At 37.5% G+C, this 23,073-nt stretch overlaps 1 protein-coding gene across 3 annotated transcripts in view; it reads right to left on the reverse strand.

The window, feature by feature from the left end:
* KIAA0319 (KIAA0319 ortholog) overlaps positions 1 to 23,073 on the reverse strand; it is a 143,186-nt gene that overhangs the window by 119,069 nt on the left and 1,044 nt on the right. The window lies entirely within an intron of this gene.

The raw sequence follows: 23,073 nt of genomic DNA on the forward strand, positions 1-23,073 counted from the left end.
CACTACAACATTCATTTATGTAAACTTTTAATATAATTAGGAAAAATTTAATAGTAAGGGAAGGAAGAAAAGGAAACACTATCATGAAAGTAAAAACTGGAACAAAAGATATATCATATTGGTGATTTCAAAAGACATTTTCCCCTCAAATGATAATCAGATTCAGCTGTTCTCTATTCACTTGGTTCAAGATAGTGTCAAAATAACTAATCTACAAAACTTACAAAACTGTGATATAGGATAAAGAAAAGTGGTCACCAAAGTGTGAATTAACTGATGGCAAGAAATTCCCTTTACAACTTAATAACAACAAAAAAATCATATTTAGGTAGCACTTCAAGCAACAGAAAACATTTTCTGTTCCTCATTTGGTTTCCTCAGAATAGGATGGAATAAGAAAAATAGTCTCCATCTGAAGAGTTAATGAAATATAAAGATCTTCCCTGTACATTTATAAACCCACATAATGATGTGTTGTCCTTTCTCCTTGGAACAGCGGCAGCATTCCCAGGACTGATAGGTCAGTTTATGCCTGGTTGAGTCTTCTTCCTGGAAGAGCTGGCCACTGCTCCAAGAATATATGGAATCGATTCTGTGTCCTTTTGAACACATTTTGCCATATCAATCACAGATGTCTTGCTCCTTTGAACTCTGGCCCAGTTCGTGGCCGAAACACATCCTGTGCTGAGTCACAGAGAGCCCTGGTACTGAGCCAAAGGTCAGGCAGGCTCTGGCACCAAGCCAATTGGGTGATAAGTCATGTAGGTAGGCTCTGGAATTGAGACTATCAATTACTAACTCACACTGCACCAATTCCTTCTTTGTCTGAAAATGGATATAATCTGGAAAAATCACTACGGTCTTTGGAGTCCCACCTGGGATTTTTCCCAGCCATAACTCCACATGTGAATCCAGATGTTGGTGCTTCTCCAATTCTGTTAAGCTTTATTTTTCTATATTTCTTTAATACTGCTTTATATTGTCCTCATGTGCAGAATAAATGTTATGCTGATTCCAACTTGGTGTGGAGAGTGGTCATTATACTGTGCAATCAGATCCAAAAAAAATATTTAATGCAGCTGCACATATCTCCTTAAAAATACACCATCTCCAGAGAGAGAACCAATAAACTCCAAGTACAGACTGAAACATGCTTTTCAAACTTTGTTTACTTTTCTTGGTGTGTGTGTGTGTGTGTGTGTGTGTGTGTGTGTGTGTGTGTGTGTGTGTGTTTTCTTCTGTAACATGGCTAAGGAAATATGCTTTGTATGATTGTACAATTCACATGTATAATTGATATCATACTACTGGCCTTCTCAAAGGCTGGGATAGGGAGAGAATTTAGAATTCAAATTTTTACAAAATGAATGGTAAATTTTTTTTATTGTAATTGGGAAAATTTTAACTAATTTAATAAAAAAAAAATTTTAAAGAAGAGTATCTAGGAAAAGACAAAAACCAGTGAGCTCATGCTACCATGGTTCCTAGAATACTTTCTACCTCCAACCTCACTCCAACTCCTCAATCTAATTTGAATTCTTACAAATTGCTGCAAGAACCAGTTTAAATGCCACCCCCTCAATTACAGCTCCTTGATTCTTCTAGTCACAAGTGAGCTTCCCTTCTTAGAACTTAGTAATATTGTTAAGCTTTTTATGCAATTCTCAAGTTCTATTTTTTTATCACTTATTTCTCAGTTTTTCATGTCTCTGACCTATACCCCAATATTCCTAATAAATAAAATAAGGAGATTGGACTAGAGGGCCTCTTCTAACTCTAAATCAATGATTCTAGATACTCATATGGAATGTTGATTTCATCAATGTTTATGGTTCCTCCTAAAGATACAGGTCACAACTTATCCATGCTACACATTTTACACAACTCTTTTCTATTCTTTCCTATAAGGGAAACAGCTAAGTGGCTCCTAGAGTAGATTCAGAGTTAGAAAGATGAGTTCAAATACTGCCTTGGACATTGAGTAGCTGTATGACCTTGGGCAAGTCACTTAATCTCAGTTTCCTCAAGGATAAAATGGGAATAGCACCTACCTAGTAGAATTGTTGTGAGGGTCAAATGAGTTAATGTTTGTCAAGTGCTTAGCACAGTGCTTGACGTATAGCAGGTGCTCTTATCATCATTGTCATCACCACCACCACCATAATTCACCATGAAGGTTCTGCCCAAGGTACTACAGATCTTCCTAGTTTTCTCTGGACAAGAGAATAACTGCACGGCATATGTGATCACTGGCTGATCATCAGTCATTCCTCTCTCTCTACCCAAGCAGCCCACCTTCTTTTTCTATCATGCATTTCTTTACTCTGTGTCTCCTTCATAATTCAATGTTGTAATATGTCACAGCCTGTTCAAGCTCATCACGCTCCTCTATATTGCCCTTTGGGTAACTCTCAATTTCAACTCTTCAGAGGGTAGTGTGCCCGATCACTCATGGTCATACAATAGCATCAGAAGAAGGCCAATAGTAAAAAAAAAAAAAAAAAAATAGAGGCTTTTATTTCAAGGAGAAGCTTGAGATCATAAAAAAATAACCTAGCCATTTTCCAAAGACAAGTATCCTCCTGCTGCTAACTCAATGCTATGACCATCACAAGGTTTGTCCAATATATTTATACTGATGAACCAGTTCTTTAGATTATCTAATTACTTTGTTGTTACTGCTGTTTACTTGTTTCAGTTGTGTCCAAATCTTTATGACCCAGTTTGGGGTTTTCTTGGAGTGGTTTGCCATCTTTCTTCAGTTCACTTGCAGAAGAGGAAACTAAGGCAAACAGGGTTAAGTGACTTGCCCAGAGTCATATAGCAGTAAGTGTCTAAGGCCAGATTTGAATTTAGGAAGATGAGTCTTCCCAGCTCTAGGCCTGGCACTCTCTCCACTACACCACCTACCTGTCCATCCAGTTGCTAATAGTATTATTTTCCGATTTACAGTGATAGGTAAAGTGATTTGTCCAAAATCATGTAGCTAGTTAGTGGAAGAAGATCTGAAACAGTGTAGGATAAACCACTTTGTCAAGTCTAAGGGGAAAAAACAACAAATGTACACAACCACTACAATGAAGTTAATGAAAAGATCACTAATGAATTCAAGTAAAATTAAAATTTCAATTAAAGTAAAAGTAAATTAAAGTATCTGAAAAATCAACAATAGTCTTAATAGATAATTAAACATGACTTTCTCCTCTGAGGAGGAATGGGGAGTGGCAAGGGAAGAGAGAAGCAACTGAGGCAGAGTATGGGAAACATTGTCAGATATGATTGTCTCTAGGCTGTTTTGGGTTGTTTTTTTCCTAAACTTTTTATTTTTTACAAGGGAGAGTTCAATTGAGACAGAAGGAGGGAGGATAAAATTTTTAGAAATGACTAATGGAAAATCAGAAGATATAAAACTTTAAAAAAAAATTAATTGAATTGGTGAATAAAAACTTAAAAAAACTTAAGGCAGACTAAATACTGCAGTGTAAGCTGATTTATAAAAAGCTGCTATCTTTCTATGACCACGATGAACAATTTGGTTTTCCAATCCTAAATTTAAAACTGCATGAGGCCTGAAAAGTTGTTATTAGGATTAAATTTACCTGACTTTTGTTCATATGGCCCAGATCTGTAGTCTCATTTTATTTCTGGGTTTTTGTATCCAATGGGTCCCATTTCACATGGACAATTTCCATGCTACGCTGAAAGTCAGTTATTTTTCAGAGCCAGTTGACAGCTTTCATCTCAGCTGGGGTCAAAAGTATGAAATAAAATCCCCTCTTTGGCAGCCAAAATCCTATGTTTTTGCTTGCTGCTTCCTAACCACCTTGGGTCTTGGGAAGTTCTGGCCAGAACTATCCAGCAGAGACCCGGGCAAGTGACTATCTCTTGTGGAAAATATATGACTCACATTTCTCTGTCTTTGTTTCTTTCTCTGCATTTCTACAAATTTTTTTCTTCTTCGACAGTCATTGCCATTCAGTGTCACCAGAAAACAGAAGTCAGAACAGAAAATATACCAAGATTCCAACAGGGCACTTGGTTCAAGGCCACAACAAGCAAATGCCAGTTGTACACATTTTGTTTTTTTCCAGTTGTGGGAATCAATGTTGGTTTCTGGAATGCACAGTGACAGGAGCCTAAGAAAGGGAGGAAATCAAATGCTTGACACTGTCACTGTTGCCAGGCCTAGGATATGGACCCAGTGAGAGGGCAGCAGTGAAAAAGACAGTGCCAAGGTTTTGTATTTAAGGAACAGCATTAAACCTTAAAGCAACTTAATACTGCACGTCTTTGGTGAGGGGCTATCCTTGTTGAATTTTGATTATAACTCTTTGTTAGTGTGTTCATTCTCTTGGCACATGACTAACCCAAGAACTGTACCCTGAAGTCAGAACTAGGGGTTGCTTCTTTTGTTCAGCAATCAGTATCCTCAAAAAAGGATAGAGAAGGGGCAAAGAGAAAAAATAAAAAGGAGAGAGAGTGTATTTAGGCTACTCCCCAGTCCTAGAATCTCTTTATCTCTCCTTCAGCTCTACTTTTTAAAAACCTGTCCTTCAGGATTCAGCTCAGCAGAACCAGGAGAACAAGGCATAAGGAAAACAACTCAGAAAGACTAAAGAACTCTGATCAATGGAATGACCAATCACAGTGCCAGAAGTCTGATGATAAAGCATGTTTTGCCCCTCTTGGCCAAGAAGTGATGGACTATAGGTGCAGATGAGACATATATTTTCAGAGACAGCCAAGTGGTGAATTGTTCTGTTTGATTATACTCTGTTAGAAGAGAGCACTCCTATGGGGAAAGTTGTAGTGGAAATGGGTAGGTTGTGACCCTGATGAAAAAAAAGCAAAAGTATCAACAAAACTCTACAAAACATTTAGAAGAAAATAGAAGGAAGTTCAGATGGGAATATGGATGAGCAGGGAAATATTGTTACTATCATGTTAAATTTAACATTTACTTTTAAAAAACTATACACAGTATTGCATAGCCTCACATACAATCCTTTTTTCTATTCTTTGTATGTATTTGTTGATGTTTGTTAAATTCATATTACAAAAAAAATTTTTTAATCAACCTTAAATGCCACCTCCTCCATGAAGTTTTCTCTAATCTTTCCATTTTTAAGTGATCTTTCTCCCTCAGCACTGTTTGTCCCTCTCCATAAGTGTACGTCCTATTTCACATTAGTTATTTCTGTGCATGTCACATCATCTCCACATTCCAGTCCCAAAGTTTCCAGCTTTTTAGAGAGATAAGGAAAAATTTCTTCAACAATACTGATTCTTGGAAAGTTTCTTTTTTTTTTTTTTTTTAATTTTTATTTTTTTTAATTTTTTTTTAATTTTTATTTTTTTAATGTTTAACAATCACTGCCATACAATTGCGATTTTATCCCTCCCCACCCACCCCCCACTACCTCCCTCCCTCCCCACGACTGCATACAATTCTGTATAGATTCTACATATACTTTCCTATTGAGTATATTTTCACTATAGTCATGCTATGTAGTCAGACTAAGATAAGTGAAAGAATCCGTATAACAAATCAGAACATGATACATAAACAGATACACATACACAAACATGATCTGCTACATTATGTGAGTGACTTCCATATTTCTCTCTCTGAGTGTGGAAGGCATTTTGCCTTGAGGTTCTTGGAAAGTTTCTTGACCCATCTTCCTGGAGAGAGGAGATGGGACTGCTGGCCAGCATCAGGATTATGGCTGCCTCTCTAGCAACTCCAATTTCTAAAGTTCTGATTCCTAGTCTTCTAGTGAGAGGAGAAGTTCCTAGGTAGTTCTGGGAGACTATGTATATGAACCTACAAAATATTATATATGTTTTTAAAAATACATATTAAATTTAACATGACAGTAACAATATTCCCCTGCTTGTCTGTATCCTCCTCTGAACTTCTTTTTATTTTATTCTACAAGCTTTGCAGTGCTTGTCTTCTCTTGGAGAAAAGAGCTTCATGTCTGTAGCCTTGAAGGCAGAAGCACAACAAAGCAATGGCAAATATGTGAAAATGAAAGTGCAGGACTCTGCTCTGTTATTATCATGAACTAATTAGACAGTATGAGTTTGATGGGGGAAAAAGTGTCTTCTCTAGCAACCCCAAGTTGGTTCTCCTTTTTGGGGGGACTCCAAACCCTTAGGATAGATGGTATCATAAGAGTATGGGAATATATGTTTCCCTGGGATGAAAGTGGGATTAAATAGAATGCCTAGGGTTGTGGAAGGTGAAAGGATGCCTCCTTAGCAACCTCCAATTTGTTCTCCTTCAGAAGCAAGTGCAAACCACAGGAAGGCAATGTCTAGGAATCCCCCCTCCTCTGTCTAGGCACTGGGCCCAAATACTCTCTGTAGACTTCTGGTTCCATGCTCCTTCTAATTCTTACTCCAATGCTACTTTTCCAGTGTTTACTACAATTGCAAAGTGGAGGTTTTCAAAAGTTATGCCAGTGGAATGTGAGTTCTGGCAGTTTGTACCATTCTGAAAAAGTCTTTTAGTCAAATTCTGGCAACAGAATTGTTGCCTGGCTACTTTCTGTAGACCAGACTAACTATATCAAGAGACTTGTCATCAGTAGGCTATCCAATCAATGATCAATTTTTGTGGCCATGGCATCCATGAAGCAAAGAAAAATACAAAATAGTTCTCTTTCCTAGGTGGGTCACTCATGAAGTAGTGTTGGCAGAGTGATAAAAAAAAAAAAGGTGGCAGGAGTTTCAAAGAATCATAGTTTTTACCTAAGATAAGAAAGGAAATTGGAAGCTTAGAGATGGAAGGGATAGTGAATCAATATCTAGAAAAGAAAGCAGTGATCACAAAGGGCCATTATGGCTTCATCAAAAAGAGGTTATACCAGATTAATCTTATTTCCAGGCTTCTTACACATTTCTCCCTTCCACATAGTCTATGGTCTAGCCATACTGCTGTCCCTCGGGCACCACATTCCATCTCCCACCTTCATATCTTTGTATGAGTTGTCTGCCAACTATGCCTGGAATATTCTCCCTCTATATTTCCACCTCTTAGAATCCCTAGCTTCCTTGAAGGTTCAGCTCAAGCGTCACTTCTTTCATGAGGTCTATCTTGATTTTTTCCCAATTACTAGTCACCCTCTTTAAAAATTACATTATAGCTATTTGGCGTATATTTTGTATTTACTCATCTGTGTTCATGTTGTTTCCTCCTCAAGAATGTAAACTCACTGAAGGCAAACAATGCCCTCAATGAAAGCATCAGGGTTAGTAGGAATGTGGAAAAGGTAGAAAAGGAAAGATAGTAAAATAAAGAAGAGCACTGAAAGGGGAAACAAGCAGGAAGAGCCCAAGACAAATTTACATACTTTACAAATTTCTATTGATTAGGGCTTCTTGAATTTGGTTTGGATCTAAGAGACAGCCCCAAAATTTAAGAGCTAGATTAATTTTTCACTTTCCAAAGAAGTGGGGGAAAAGGGGGACAAAAGAAACATGTTGGCAGAAAGCATGAATTCCTAACCTCAAATTATGGCCATTGGAAATTCACAGAAAGACCCTGAGGAAACTTCTAGAAGAGTCAAAGTAGAACTAATCATAATAATAAATAAGAAGGGGAAGAAGAAGTCTTCCTTATTTTGTGGGGGGAAGGTTAAAGAGTGTTTTTGTATCCAAATAAAATATAGCATATCAATATTGTAAGAGATAATATAAATAATAAACAATATAAAATTAACATTAATTTTTTAAATGGAAAAAATAAAAATGATATTCATCTAAAATGAAAGTAGAACACAGGAAGACCTGGCTTAACTGTATTTTGTGTGCAAAAGAGGTAGAGATCTTAGTTGGCTTCCAGTTCAATGCATCAATGGTATGGAGTGACTGACAAAAAAGCTAAAGTAATCTTAGCCCTCAATAACAGAAATATATTATGTAAACAAAAGACACGATGTTGCTCCTGAACTTTACAATGGTGAAATATTATGGGCATTGTATTAAATTGTAGAAGCCACATTTTAAGATAAACATAGGGATACCCATAATAACAAGACATCTATAAACCGTATGTCCAACGCCTGAAGAATTAGTGGTGTTTTGCCTGGAAAAGAAGAAACTTGGAGTAGGGAGACAGCAGTTATCTTCAAACATTTCAAGAGGTGATGTGAAAAAACAGGAATAGATTTTTCTGAATAGCTCCAAAGTGGAAAAATAAACAACGGTGGATGGAAGTGTCATATCCCCTCTGGGTTATTTCCTAGAAGGTGCCAACTAAACCATGCCTCAAGAGATATCCTGTGGGCTAAAATCAGGGCTGCAGTCAGTCAGTAGACACAACTAGCCCAAAGCTATGGCATTTACTGAGATGATACAGCATTTATTAATCAACTGCTATATTCCAGGCATTGTGCAGGATAGTAAGAATATTAACCATAAAATATCATCCTTCTTCATTAACCTGAGGTACAACCTCCCAAAAATAAGCCTATGGAAAGAAAATATGGAGCAATTCATGGTACCCATACTGCAAGATCTCAGAATTCTTTTCTCGTGGAGTCCTCCTGCAGCCCTTCTATTGATTGAAAATACTAGCTCTCCCCTGAAATTTTTATCCCTGTCAAGTGGCTGCCACTGTGTCTAAAGACACAGACTGGATACAATTGGAGAATGTGTGCTCTACTCCACAGCTGGCTTCTCCCTGAATTCTCCCAAAGTGATAAGATCTCACACCCTGCCTGGATGGAGTATCTCCTATTGGCCAATAGCTCTGCTGCCAGTTGCCACAGTCAATGTGGGAAGAGGAGAGATAAATCCTGGCCCCGACTCTCCACCCCATACAACCACAAAGCTGTTTTCAGCATGGACTGATTTTAATCTACTCTCAAACTGTTTGTCTTTTAAAGGTCACCTGAGGACATGGCTCCCTTTCAAATTCAATGAAGGAATTTTTTTATGCTTCAGTAAAGAGACCACCACTGTGTAGCCACATATTTACAGTTAATAACCTTGTTCAATCTGTCTTTTTTACCTTCTGTGATTACATTTTGGGTCCTCTGGGCTGGGGAGCTGGACCAACTCCCTGACAGAAGAGAAGATTTTTATTCAGTAAAAAAGAAGTTAATAACATTTAGATGCTATATTTTAAGACAATGAGCTCATCATCATTGGACCTGTTCAAAGGGAGGCTAGATAACTATATGTCAGGGATACTAGAAAAGAGATTTCTCTGTTGCATAGAAGTTTATGCTAGATGACCTCCAAGGTGGCTTCCAATTCTATGATTCCTTAATTAAGACAATTCATCAAGAGAAACATCAGTTTCTGATAGACTAAAATGAAAAACATGAATTTTTAAAAATGCATGATTTTTAAAAGCGTTTTTATCAACTGGAAGTAAGTTTAATTTCAACACAAAAATAAGGAGAAAATTATGGGAGGAAGAAGGTCAAGAAAAACAAAAAATACTGAAGAGGTCTTTATCACCTGATATTTGTCTAAGCAGCTTATCTGTGAAGTGAAAGGTCTTTGACTAATTTACCAAAGATAATCTGAAAGAGGAACTCTTTGTAATAATGACCATTTACATTCTGATGCTTTAAGACTATTCAATGAAGGAACACAAATAGTAGAATAACAACTGAGTTTGTTTGTAGTATGGATATTGACCAGCAGAGTTCTTTAAAAATAAGAAGCCACAACTTGAATTTCTTTAATCTGCCAAAGGGAAAACTGTTTAAAATATAGTTCAGTGAACAGGGTAATTATTCCATTGAAAATCTAATCAAATATAAGTACGTCCAGTTTTATAGCTCCTGAAATATAAATCTTGTAAATGAATGCATAACAGAGCTCTGGAAAAGATAATGAAGTGCTAATTTGCATGTCAGTATAAACTATTAACTGAAGGCAAACTCATCGTGTCTTCAGTACGATATCAAGACTTCTAAGCACTTTTGACATTATTCAATAAAAACAATACCATTGTGCCTCATTTAAAAAAAAAAACCTCAATATTCCCAAATCCAAATTTATAAACAGTCAAATTAACAGGAATTTTTCTTTCTATTAAGGAAGGAACATATATATTAAATATAACCTAAAGTCCTGATATTGGAAGATGGACTGGGAAGAAATGTGATGCTTTTTAAAAATTCACCAGATTCTGACTTCTTTTCTTTGGGCTTTCTGCATGGTAGAAAGATCAGCCTCCAAAGTTCCCCAAGTAATCTGAAAATTTCCAAGTTTCTGGCCCATAGGTTCTTTAAAGGCTGGCACATTTCAGGTACTCAGTATAGCATACATTTGCTAGATCAGCAGGCAAGATTTGTCCAATCCTGTGTTCTCCAGGCCACAGACTGCTTGGCCAGACTCATGGTCACTGCCCAGGAGCTAGTATAGATTAATATCTTCTCTGCTCCATCCCTCAATGCTTTCTCAAAAACCTGGAGCTTGGTCATCTGGAAGGACTTGTCAATATCTGTATTCACTAGGATATCTTCTACTACCAGATTAGTGGCTACTGAAGTTCAGGTATGTATGCCTCTCTGGTAGTAAATGCAACCAACAGATAACCAGAAAAAATGGCATTCGTTGGATCCAAGTGGGTCATTTTTGGGGTTTTAAAGTGTACTGGAGGCCTCATTTCCTGACAGTTACCATCTATTTGTGAACAGCACAGAGGTATTAGTGCAGGTGAGCATCATTTTTAATATACTTTCCATTTAACAACAGAAGCATCATATACTCTACCTATCTTGCTAGAAGAGACTATCTTGCATCACTCAATTCATAACAGGTGTTAATATTTAATATAAATTTTAGACTTTAATAAGGGCCAAAGTTTGAATTAAGAAGAGTCTGGACCTAATAGTCTCCTTTGTTTAGAGGAAAACACAGATACCTGGGGTTGTAACTTCAGCTTTTGTCAAACTCTGTTAAGGTCTGTTTAGGACAGGATGTCTGTTATCTGGGTGATGGGACCTTTTCCTTATCTTGAATCGCAGAGACATGCTGCAGAAGGAAGATGCCCATAGCTTGGGATCATAAAACCCAACTGACACCACTTTGTTTGCAATGTGTTTATCTAACAGAACTCCATCCTCATGGCAAAATGTCCTTAAGACAGTCAATTTCTATACTAAGGCAGCCAGTTCTGATCCTGGCTCCATAGCGCTATGTAACTGTTATCTTTATGAGGAATTGATTAATTAATTAAATCATAAAATGTATGCATTTAGCCTGTCTCCTTTTCTTAACAAGTTTTCAGGTCAACACAGGCAACTCTGGACAAAAGGAGATTGATTGTACGACCCTGTGTCACTTAATCAGCAGCAACTAGGGCCCTGTAAGAGACAAGTAAATGCTTTTCAAAGCAACATACTGAGTGGCTGCCATCCCTTGGTGCCTAACAAAGACTCCTACTAACCTAGCCTTTATTGACAGAGACCCCCAGAAACATGGACCTTGAAGGGGAGAGACTTCTGGACAGCCCACTTTCCATTGTAGCCTGTTCTGGATCCCACTTGAAAGACATTGACTTGTAACCACAAGTGTGACTCAGTAAATGGGGACCATTAGGATGTCCAGGAGGAGAATGTGGATTTTTCCAAAACCTAAAGAGTCCAATGAGCCCCTGGGCTTCCTTCTTAAATTGTGGGGAACCAAGTGTCAGTAACTTATTCCAGTCTATATCTAGAATCCACTGGACTTTCCCCCTCCACTATATTCTACTGACTGAGTTGACTGGATGTTGAATTTTCTTAGGGTTAATTTCCTACCTCTTGTCTGCCATATGGGCCACCATCTAAACTATTGTCTCTGCCACTGTGGCCTCATCTGGCCAGGTCAACATTACATTACCAATATAGTGGGGTACACCAATACACCCAGGAAAGGAGCCTCAGTTCTCTGGCCACCATAAAGTATCAATATGTAAGAGAGTTCAGGTAGCCCTGGGGAAGGACAATGCTTCAATGACCCTCTTTTCTTTCTTTTCTACTTCTTTTTTTGATAACTATATTGGTAGCTCCCCTAGAAAAACACAGTCTTTCATTTAAAAAAAAAAGTCAAACAGAACAATTCCCCACATTGGCCAGGTCCAAAAATGTATATCTCATTAAGTACCTTGAATTCATCAACTCTCTGTCAGGAGGTGGGCAGCATGCTTTCTCACACTGATAATATATATAACATTGTTCCTATGGAGCCAAATAATTTGCTGCCACTGCTATATTTAAGGGTAGCAATTAATGTTGCTAGTTAGGGTATGCCCATCATTTCTCCTTTGCTTTTTATTCCTCCCTCGCTGACTATACTAGGTGCCCCAAAAGTCTTAGTGTACAAATACTAAGACCTTGAGGACACCTTGTACATGCCTGCCACTATCCTGCAGTGATTCTTTGGCATGGCATGTTAACATGCCATTGCTAATACAGCCTTCTATCAAGGGAAGAACATAATTTGTTCCCTGATGATCCAACTCATAAGCACCTACCTGGCTTCTGAATTTATCTGTTGGTTCCATTTACTGCCAGAGAGTTATATACAACTGGATTTCAATAGTCACTAATCTAGTAACAGAAGATATTCTAGTGAATACAGGTATTGACAAATCCTTCCAGGTGACTAAGCTCCAGGTTGCAAGGCTAGTCTGTGAGAGAACTTTGAGGGATGGCGCAGAGAAGATATTAATCTATACTAGCTCCTGGGCAATGGCTATGGATCTGGCCAAGCAATCTGGAACCTGGAGAACACAAGATTGGACAATCCTTGCCTGGAAAGAGCCTTGGCAATCATTTAGCTCAATCCTTCAGTTGACAGATGAGTAAACTGAGGCCCAGAGAGAAGTGACTTCTCTGAAGTCACACAGGTAGCAGTAGAGTCAAGACTGGAACCCAGTTCTTACTTCCATCTTCAGTACATTGTTTCAAAATCTTAACTTGGTTAAATCCAAGTGTTCTTCCCAGTGAACAGACCATGTTGCCTCCACAGGGTAGGCTGCAAAATATGAATGCAGTTACAACCCAAACCAGCCTCTGCTGGGTTCAGAGGCCCCAGAGACCACAGGGGTCCTTAATGAGAAACCCAAAAGTTGTAGGAAATGAGGTGCTATCTTTACCTATGTTCTACTCATTCAGCAAAAGCGTATCTAGCACCTGCCTCACAGAGTTGTTGAGAGAACCAACAAAGCGTAAAGCACTCTGCAAAAACTTAAAAGTGCTATATAAATGCTAGCTATTATTATCAGCTATTACACTGTAATCAGAGACCTCTAAGTCTTCATAAAACACTATAGTCATATGTAACCACTCACCTAAACCTTCCAAATCTTCCAGAGTTACCTCCTTGGTAAAAATCAATTATTCGGATCATTGAGGTTCTGCTCTGCGAGAGAAAAGGGGAGACCAAAGTCCAAATGGACCAAGAGCTAAAACAACAGGTCTGAACCTCAGTCTTCCTCACTCCAAAGCTGGTCCTCTCTCTATTATGTCATGCTGTCTCTCCATAAAAGGCAGCTAGGTGGTGCAATGGATAGAGCGCTCAGCCTGAATTTGGAAGACTCATCTTCCTGAGTTCAAATCTGACCTCAGACAACAACAAAAACCTTTTCATAAAGTAGGTAGCAATGATAACAGTAGCTGACATTTACATGCTGTTTTCACATTTTCAAAACACTTTATATGCGTGATCTTTTCAGATCCTCAGAATAAGTACTTAAGGTAAACATTTGTGAGGACAAGTAAAGTAGGATCTTTTGTTGTTTTTATTTATGCCAAGTATAATGCCACTGAATAATGTGGTTAAAGAGGATCTTTCCCACCTATTGTTGGACTTGGGAAGATTTGTAGGAAGGTCCATTCTTTTTGTTAAGGAGGCACTGATTCTCAAGGAATGTGATGCCCTCTGGCACTAAAAAGTGTATAAAGACTCTGAGGTATGGTTTTACTTTGGGGTTTAATTTTTGGAAGAAGATTTGTGTGCCAGATGAGAGATCCTGGGAAGCTGCTAAGCAGCTCCCCTGGTTTTGAAAACCCAGATGTTGGTGCTTCCCTCTCTGGTAACTATGGTCAGACAGTTGGACCAGTCTGTTGATTTGTGATATATGTACTGATTATAGTCAGACAGAGGAAGCCATGTCTGTTGATCTTTGATTTCTCTATATTTTCTCTGAAGTTCAGGGTGCTAACTCCCCTAAACTAGATGAATGATATTATGTTTGATTAAAGTGACTGCTAACCTCTCAAAAGTTGCCTTTCCTTTTAGAAATGCAGGTCTGAGAACCTGTGATAGCAGGCCCCCCTGTGTATGTGGTGGTGCTTGCTGATACACGGCCCTAGATATTATTCCTTCCATCTTAAGAGGTAGAAACTTAGGCTCAGAGACATTGGTTTGTTTGTGGTCACACAGCTAGTAAATGTCAGAGGAAGAATTTGAATCCAGGTCTCTCAGACCTAGGCCCATCATTCTTTCTCTACCTCTTCCACTCCAGCACTCTTTCTACTATACTGCATCACAAGTATGATCATTCTTATTTTACATGTGGAGAAACTGAGGCTCTAAAAGGAAAAGTGACCTACCTAAAACCACACAGCTAGTAGTAAGTAGAATAGTCAAGACTTGAACCCCAGTCTTTGGACCCCAAATTCAGGACTCTTTCTATTATACTTGACTACCTTTCTTACAGAATTAGTGATCTGTATTGATGAAGTCACACTAACGAAATCACAGAACCTTAGAGTGGGTAATCAAATGCTAGGGGTATATTCTAGGGACCAAAGAAGAGAAAGCTCATGGTAGGCTAGGGTAGCTAAGAAAGGCTTTGTGGAAAAGAAGGAACTGACCAGAAGGAAGAATGAAAACCACTACAGGTTTTTGGCAAGGGGAAGGCAATAAGGAGATCACTTTAGGCAATCAATATTTATTAAGCTCCTAGGATGCACCCAGCATTGTTCTAGGTGCTAGGGATCAGCTCTTGACCCTCAAGGAGTTTTGCATTCTCTCAGTTCACCAAACTTAGGCAAAATAAAAAAAAAAGATAATTTGGAAATGGAAGAAAATAACAGCTAGGGAAACGAGGAAGGATTCATGTAAAAGTAGTAACAGTAAAAAAAAAATTAAGGTTGGATGGGCAAGGGGAATGTGTGTGTGTGTGTGTGTGTGTGTGTGTGTGTGTGTGTGTGTGTGTGTGCAGCCAAAGTGGGGAAGGGGTAGTTTATACACAAAGCCAAGAAGTTTGGACTTAATTCCTTCCAGTAACAAAGTCCCCAGAGGTTCTCATCAAGGGAGTGACATGGGAAAAGCAGTGTTCTGTGAAGATTAATTGATAGTGGTATGCCTGATTAGAGCGTGCAGGGAGAGAAGCACTGAGGAATCAATTAGGAAACCGGCACAGTAATGTGGACAAGGGTTGACAAGGGATTAAACCAATGCAGTGGCAGTGGAAATGGGCAGAAAAAGATGAGTTTGTGAGTCATTTTGGAAAGACATGAGAGTACACTTTGGACTCAATATCAAAGTGAAAGCAAGGAAAGAGTCAAAGATGCACAGATTTCAACTGGAAATTTTCAGCCTGCTAATTCCAAACTGTATACATCCCTCACCTTAAAACTCAAGGATAATGGCAATAACGATTAAGAAGGATAATAAACAATTCACATTTTCATAGCTCTTTAAAGTTTCATTACAATAACATTGTCAAGTGGGCAGCAGAACCTTATCAAGATTTTATAGAGAAGGGCTAATTACTTAATTTATCTGCATCACAATCTCAATCCTGTAAAACATCAGGATTATGTACTACTGAAGACATTGCTTCCATATTAGGAAAGAAATTGCTGAACGATGAAACCTTGCATGTTGTACCCTAGGCCTTCAAATGGACTGCCTGATTCCAGGAAATGCTTAGCTTTCCTTCATCTCAGCACTTTCATTTCTCCATAGACTCACTTCAAATTCTCCCTATCTAAATAGTTCACTAACTCCTGGTTGAATAGATGCTTTGTTCCTTGCTATATACAGTTCTATGGTTGAGTCAAATGCCCAGAGAGAGTTGTCCAGGGGTGAAAAGCTGTCATAGAGACAACCCCTGTAAAAAGGTTGTAAGCTTGGACTCAGCAAGCTGGACATCAAACTTTTTTGGATGACTGGGAGAAAAGGGGAGGATACATTCAGATGTTAAGAAATGTGAATTTTTGTTCGACCAAAATGTCTACAATCAATTAGACCTGAAACTAGCAAGAGATTCATGAACTCTGCATCTCTTTACATTATTTTCCTAATTTCTGATCAACAGTCAGAGATTCCTCACCTAAAAATAAAACTCTCAGACATTAGGTAAGGAAATTATTGTTGGCTTACCAGGAATGGTACAAAAGAAGGGAGGGAAAGAATGCTAAATTGGTAGACCAATCCTCCTGATGATAAAGAAATAAATGGATCATTTTTTAAATGTACTAAGTTGGCTGAAACCCCCCCCCCCACAAAGCATGGTCCACCTAGAATAGGCTGCCTTCACATTCCAAATTGATCTCTGGGATTCAGCAGATACAGATCATGTAGCATAAAAAGGTTATGAATATTTAGCATCCTAAAGAGGGTATGAAAATATTTCAGAGTTGTTCTTCCCACAGTTTCTCTTCAGGTCCCTGAACTTAGACAAAGAACATTCTGCCTTCTCCTATACCGAAGCATGTCCTGAGAGACCATCCACTGTCCACTGGCCTCAGGCCACCATCCTTAACATTTCCATTTCTACTGGTGCCTGGAGGTAGCCATTAAAAGGAAATTGTTTTGGTTTGTAACATATACTTTCTGAAAACCTGCCTTTGTAGGCCTTTCAAATACTCAGTACTCTGAAAACAGATGGCACTGTCATGAAAGACAACATAGGGTATAAACTATTGAGGACAGAGGTTCCTTTGTCTTGGTTTTCTCATTTCGAGCACCATGGACAGGGCCTGGCACCAAGTGGTCACTTAATAAATGCTAGTTAAATTGGATTGTCATTTTATAGGTTCATAACCAATAATGGTTGTCATTGCCACTGTAATCATTTTCATCATAATTTCAGGTACACTACAAAAGAAATGAATAATGAACAGAATTGTAAAGGGAATTTTTGTAGTTAAGGGGTATGCTTAATGGCTTCAGAAATCCCCTCAAACTGAGGTTTTATAAATTTGCAATTCTATGAATTTCTCAATTAAAATCAATAAAGAAATAGAAATTGTTTGCACATGAAATTTTGGGAGGCTTAAATTCTACACAAATGAAGACAATCTCACTAGGCTCCACACAGAGGGAGAATGGTACAAGACCACCATCAATTAGTCCCTCCCTTTGAGAGGAAAAATAATGGAGAAAAAGCCACTAACCTCTTAATGCCTCCTTTCTAATGCTCCCATTCCTGCTTGTTCCTGTTCCCTACCTTTCTTCTAAGGGTTTTGAACAGATCAGAGTACAGAATTTCAGTGTTGGAAAGGACTTATCTAGTCCAATTATGCCTGAAAAATACTCAACAAATAGTCATCCAGTCTTTGAAGATGTCCAGTATTGGATAACTCATTATTTTTCCAAAGTAGCCCAATCCACTTTAGGATAGTTGTAATTGTTTTCCCTTAAATCAAGCCCAAACTACTTCTGTAAATTTCACCCATTTCTCCTAGGTTTGGGGCCCTTGTCTTCCTAATAGCCTTTCCAACTACTCAAAGGTAGCATACGTACTATACTAAAATCTTCTCTAAACATTTCTAGTTCCTTCAATTTCTCATTATATATAATTTATATGTGTGTGTGTGTGTGTGTGTGTGTGTGTATGTACAAAGAGAGAGAGACAGAAATACAGAGACAGAGAATGACAGAGGGAGATCACAGTATCCTTCATTATCTTGATTGCCCTTCTCTGGACACTCTCCAATTTATCAAGGTCCTTCCTAAAATGGGTGCCTAGGAATGGAATTTGACCACAGCAGAATCAAGGAGACCACTGCCTCTTTATTCTTAGCCTCTATACCTCTTGATGTCACCTGAACCACTGGAGCTTCCTTGGCTGCCATATCATCATATCATTAACAACTTCTGGTGGGGAAAAAGGGGAATAAGCATTTATATAACATCTGCTATGTACCAGGCACTATGCTAAACACTTTACAACCATCTCATTTTATCCTCACAAAAATCCAGGGAGTTAGATACTGTTATTAGCAATGTGGGGAGAAGAAGGTGGCACAGTGGATAGAGTGCTAGGCTGGAAATTAGGAAGACTCAAATTCCTGAGTTCAAATCTGGCCTCAGACATTTAGTTGGGTGACCATGGCCAAGTCACTTAACCATGTGTGCCTCAGTTCCTCATCTGTAAAATGAGCTAGAGAAGGAAATGGCAAATCACACCAGTATCTCTGCCAAGAAAACCCCAAATGGAGTCAGATATTTTACAGGTGAAGAAACTGAGTCAAACAGAGGTTAAGTGACTTGCTCAGGGTCTTACAACTATTGTCTACAGTTGGATTTATATTGAGGTCTTCCTAACTTCCTAACTTCAGGCCCAGCACTCTATTCTCTTCAGCTACCTCTTCAAGCCTCTGGATTTTTTTTTTCAGATGAACTGTTGTCTAATCATGCCTCTTGCAGTTAGATACCTGAATTTGGGGCTAGGTAGAAGGAAACTGGAGATGCTGAGTCTCCCTAAGACACAAGGAAGAAGAGGGTTCCTGAAAGCAGAACCCTAATTTACCAATAAGCTCAGGGCTACAAGACTTTTCTGTGGAATATATTGGCAATAACAAATGCTGGCTACTGTAATGCAACTGTTCACAAGATACATGATATGTTCCAAGTGGCAAAATTAAAAATGTATGAGAACATACATGTTGTATGTGACTCCAATGTCATTTAAAGGCCTTAATTTTATACTCAGACCCCACCATAAGAAGAAAGCAACTAAGGCAGAGTAAAATAATAGATGAAATAATGAATGCTCTGTATAAAGAATAATAACCACACTTTCAATGTCAGAGACCCAAAATCCATGTTCTGAAGGAAATCTTTTCATCTTCTTATAATTTGGCATATATATGAAAAAATATAAAAATTAAAATAAAAAAGTATAATGCAGTTGCAAAGGATCTTACGATCAACAAGTAAGAACTGACATCTAGAAGTACTTCATATCCATTATCTCATTTCAATGGGAAAAATTAGTAAAGACTTGCTTTGTACCAGAAAGATGTTGGGTGCTGTGATTACAAAGACAAAACCAAAACAATCTCTGCCTTCAAAGATTCTGTGTTCACCTTGAGGGATATTTTATATATATATATATATATACACACACACACACACACACACACACACACACACACACACACACGTAATTGCTTTCTTTTTTTGCTTCTTCCCTCAATTCTCCATGCCAGAAGTGCAGCTTCCATGTCCCATCACTCCTAACCTAGATGAGATGAGATGCAGCACATGTATAATTGTGCTGTAAGAAACAGTGAATGTAAAGAACACAAAGAACTGGGGGAAGATTTATATGAATTGATGCAAAGTGAAGCAAGCAGAACCAAAAAAAATACAGGACTACAATATTGTAAATAGAAAGAACAACAACAAAACAATCAAAACTGAATGCCGTTAAATTATGACCAACCCAGGATCCCCCCAAAAACTATGATACCTCTTCTCATTTTTTTTACACAGGTGGAGGACTATGACTGTGGATCACTGTATATGTAAGATATGTTGTTTGGTTTTGCTGAACTGTTTTCCTTTTCTCTTATTCTTTGTTTTAAGGGATGGCTTTCTGAAAAAGGAGGGAGAAGGACAGATTAGAAGAAACAGAAGTAGGGGAAGGGAGAGAGGGAGAGAATTTAGAAATCAAAATTTTTTTAAAAGGTTGAAAGTTTTTACAGGTAATTGAAAAAAATTTAAAATAAAGATACAGAAGTAAAACAAAATATATGGATAAAATGTTTTTAAAATTAAAATAGAGAAAATACCTTCTTTTGAGTTTTATTAACTCAATGATGGATGGATAGCTTACACTAGAGAGAAAATATTGAGATTAAAAATATTCAAGACAGACTGAAATAACGTCATGTGAAGAATAACTGGAAAAGCTAGGTGTTTAGTTTGGAGAAAAAAGACTAAGGGGAGGAGAACTCATGATAGCTATCTTCAAAAATCCAAAAAATTATCAAGAGGAAGAAGATATTTTAGACAGTTCCAGAAGGCTGAATAAAATACAATAGGTAGATTACCAGGAGGGGCTTAATATTAAAGGACAAACTTTCTAATAATTTTGGCTGCTCAAAAATAGAATGTACCTATTTGTAAGATAATAAAATCTCTGTAATGGAATGCATTCAAATAGTGTCCAATTCTGATCAATCAGGTGCTACTTGAATACTTTAGAAAGGATTACTGAGATAGAGGAATGGTTGCATATGATGTCAAACTCAGAAAATGGGACCATTAATCAGTACATAAAAATCCCTGAAAGCTACATGTTGACTAAGAAAAACACATATTAACATTATTTATGTTTTATTGTATTTTTATTTGTTTTGTTAAATATTTCCCAATTATATTTTAATCTTGTTCAGGCCATACTTGGGAGTGTTGCAGGCAACAATCCTATCAAAGGACACTATATATGAACCTGTCAACCAAGGGACCTATAAAGTCCATTTTTATACAATGATTTTATGATCTTATTTACAAATTATGAGTCCAAACAACATAAATGTAAGAGATACCTTAAATAATTCATTTACTAATTTCTCTTCCCTTCTTTGGATTATAACCAGCGACATACACACAAATATGTGTGTATAGATACTTTTATAATAAGATAAAATCCTGATTACCTAGTAGCCAGAAATCTCTGTAAAGAAACAAATCTAGGTTAGCTTAAGGTTACTTTGAATTAGAAAATATCATGATTTTAAGTTTCTGGTACAATGGTAAACAGGGAAGTCAAAGAAGACTTAAAAAGTTCACAATATTAGCAACATGCCTCACTTTCTTTTAGAGCAAGGGCTCAAAAGGAAAGATAGCAGGACATAACAAGCAGGGTGAGTGGTCATTGATTCCGAAAGGCTTACAAGCTGCTTTACAAATATGATGTCATTTTATCCTACAAACAGTCTTAAGAAGGAAGGGCTATTATTTCCCCCATGTTATGGATGAGGAGACTGAAGCAGACAAAGAGAAGCCTAGTGACTTGCCCAAGATCACATAGTTAATAATTGTCTGAGGCCTGACTTGAGCTCATGCCTTCCTGATTCCATGTCCAATGTTCTATCCATCATGCCACTTAGCTACCTAATAGCTGGCATTTACATTATGTTTAAAGGTTTATAAAGCACTTTACATATATTTTTTCATTTGATCCTTGCATGGCAGGGTCACACAGTCAATATGTGGCACACATGGTCACACAGTCAATATGTGGCAGAAGTGGGACTTGAACCCAGATTTTCTTGACCCTTAGGTCAACTCTTATCCACTATACCACATTGCCTCTCACATTAAAGTGAGATAAAGACAATGAAGATGATTTTTATTAAAAGTAGACAATTACGAATTCTGAATTGACCCATTTGCATGACAGCATTGTCTTAATTATGCAGATAGTAGTCAAATTTACCCCTTACTAAACATAGTTTTTCTATGACCCTATGGACAAAGACAAGGAGGTGGATTGGAAAAAACCAGCAAGGTCACCTCATCTCTTTGCAACATACTATTGGGAGAAAAGGACAGAGGGAGGAAAGGAGGTGAAACCCATCCACACATTACTTATTCTAGCTATAAGTTAAATCCCAGAGGCAGACTATGTCCTAGACTATTTTAAAAGCCTCCATTAGAAAATTATTCAAGGCCAAAAAATATTAATTATATTCCACCATTTTTACTCTTACACGGAAATAAAAATGGAGGGAGAGAGGGTAGAAATCACCATTCACTATGCATTCATAAAAATTGAGCCTACTTTAGAATATGGACTTTTTTAAGGTCTTAAACAGGATGTTCAGGTTAATCTCCTTCCCTCAGTAAGGATCCTCCCCTGTTTTAAATGTAATTGTTATTATATTTAGTGAATGTGCTTGTATTAATTAACGTGCTGAGAACCAGCCAATTTACACATTTTTAAGGTGACCTGCAATCACGAATGTGTGAGAACAAGCTTTGGGCACAATTAATAAATGATACTGATGGTGTCAGGAAAAGTCAGTTTCAAATGCACATACAATCTTCATATTTAAAGAAATTTAAATTGCATATTTTTCTTTGATTTGGTTGAAACAAAACAGATATGTTGATATATAAATCATGAATATTTAAATAACAAGCTCATCTTTTTAATGATTATGGATGCTATATTTCATATGGATGTTACATTATTTTAAATTCTAAATGAGAATATGCTAAACTGTACCCATTTTTATGAAAGTATGGTCACTTTCATAGAGTTATGAGTTGGCAATGGCAAAGGTTTAAAACAGCTTTCACCTCAGGAAGTCCTGAGATGCTGTATTCGTATGCTCCTTTTTCTAAACGCATATGTGATGTCTCTTTAGTTTTCACCTGAATTGACACTTTTAACGTGTTTAGCTTCTTTATATCAAAACACAAATTTAAAATAATAACGACTAAGAATAGTTCTGGATTTTGGGTGTACGTCTCCAGTATCTCCTCTGGTTCTGGTCTTCTGTACAACAGGTTGTAAATATTTCCAACAATTATGCATTCCCGACCCAAAGCAATACGTTTCCTTTTAACAGTAACAACAAAACCCTTTCTATTTTTCTAGTTTGTGTACATATGAATATGTGTTGATAGAGGTGTGTGTATCCGAATACCTGTTGGCAGAGGTTGTTATTTTTATAATAAAATATATATTTGAAAATACATATTTAGTGGCTTCAATTATTTTCATGTGGCTCACACTATAACCTTCCTATTCATGTTCATAAATTTTTATTCTTCACAAAACGACTATATTGTAGAACCATCCAGTGGTGAAAAAAATGAACAAATGATAACTGCACATAATTTTACTTCCTTACCATTAAG

This window comes from Notamacropus eugenii, chromosome 4, assembly GCF_028372415.1.
Source record: "Notamacropus eugenii isolate mMacEug1 chromosome 4, mMacEug1.pri_v2, whole genome shotgun sequence".
In the NCBI taxonomy this organism is placed as follows: domain Eukaryota; kingdom Metazoa; phylum Chordata; class Mammalia; order Diprotodontia; family Macropodidae; genus Notamacropus; species Notamacropus eugenii.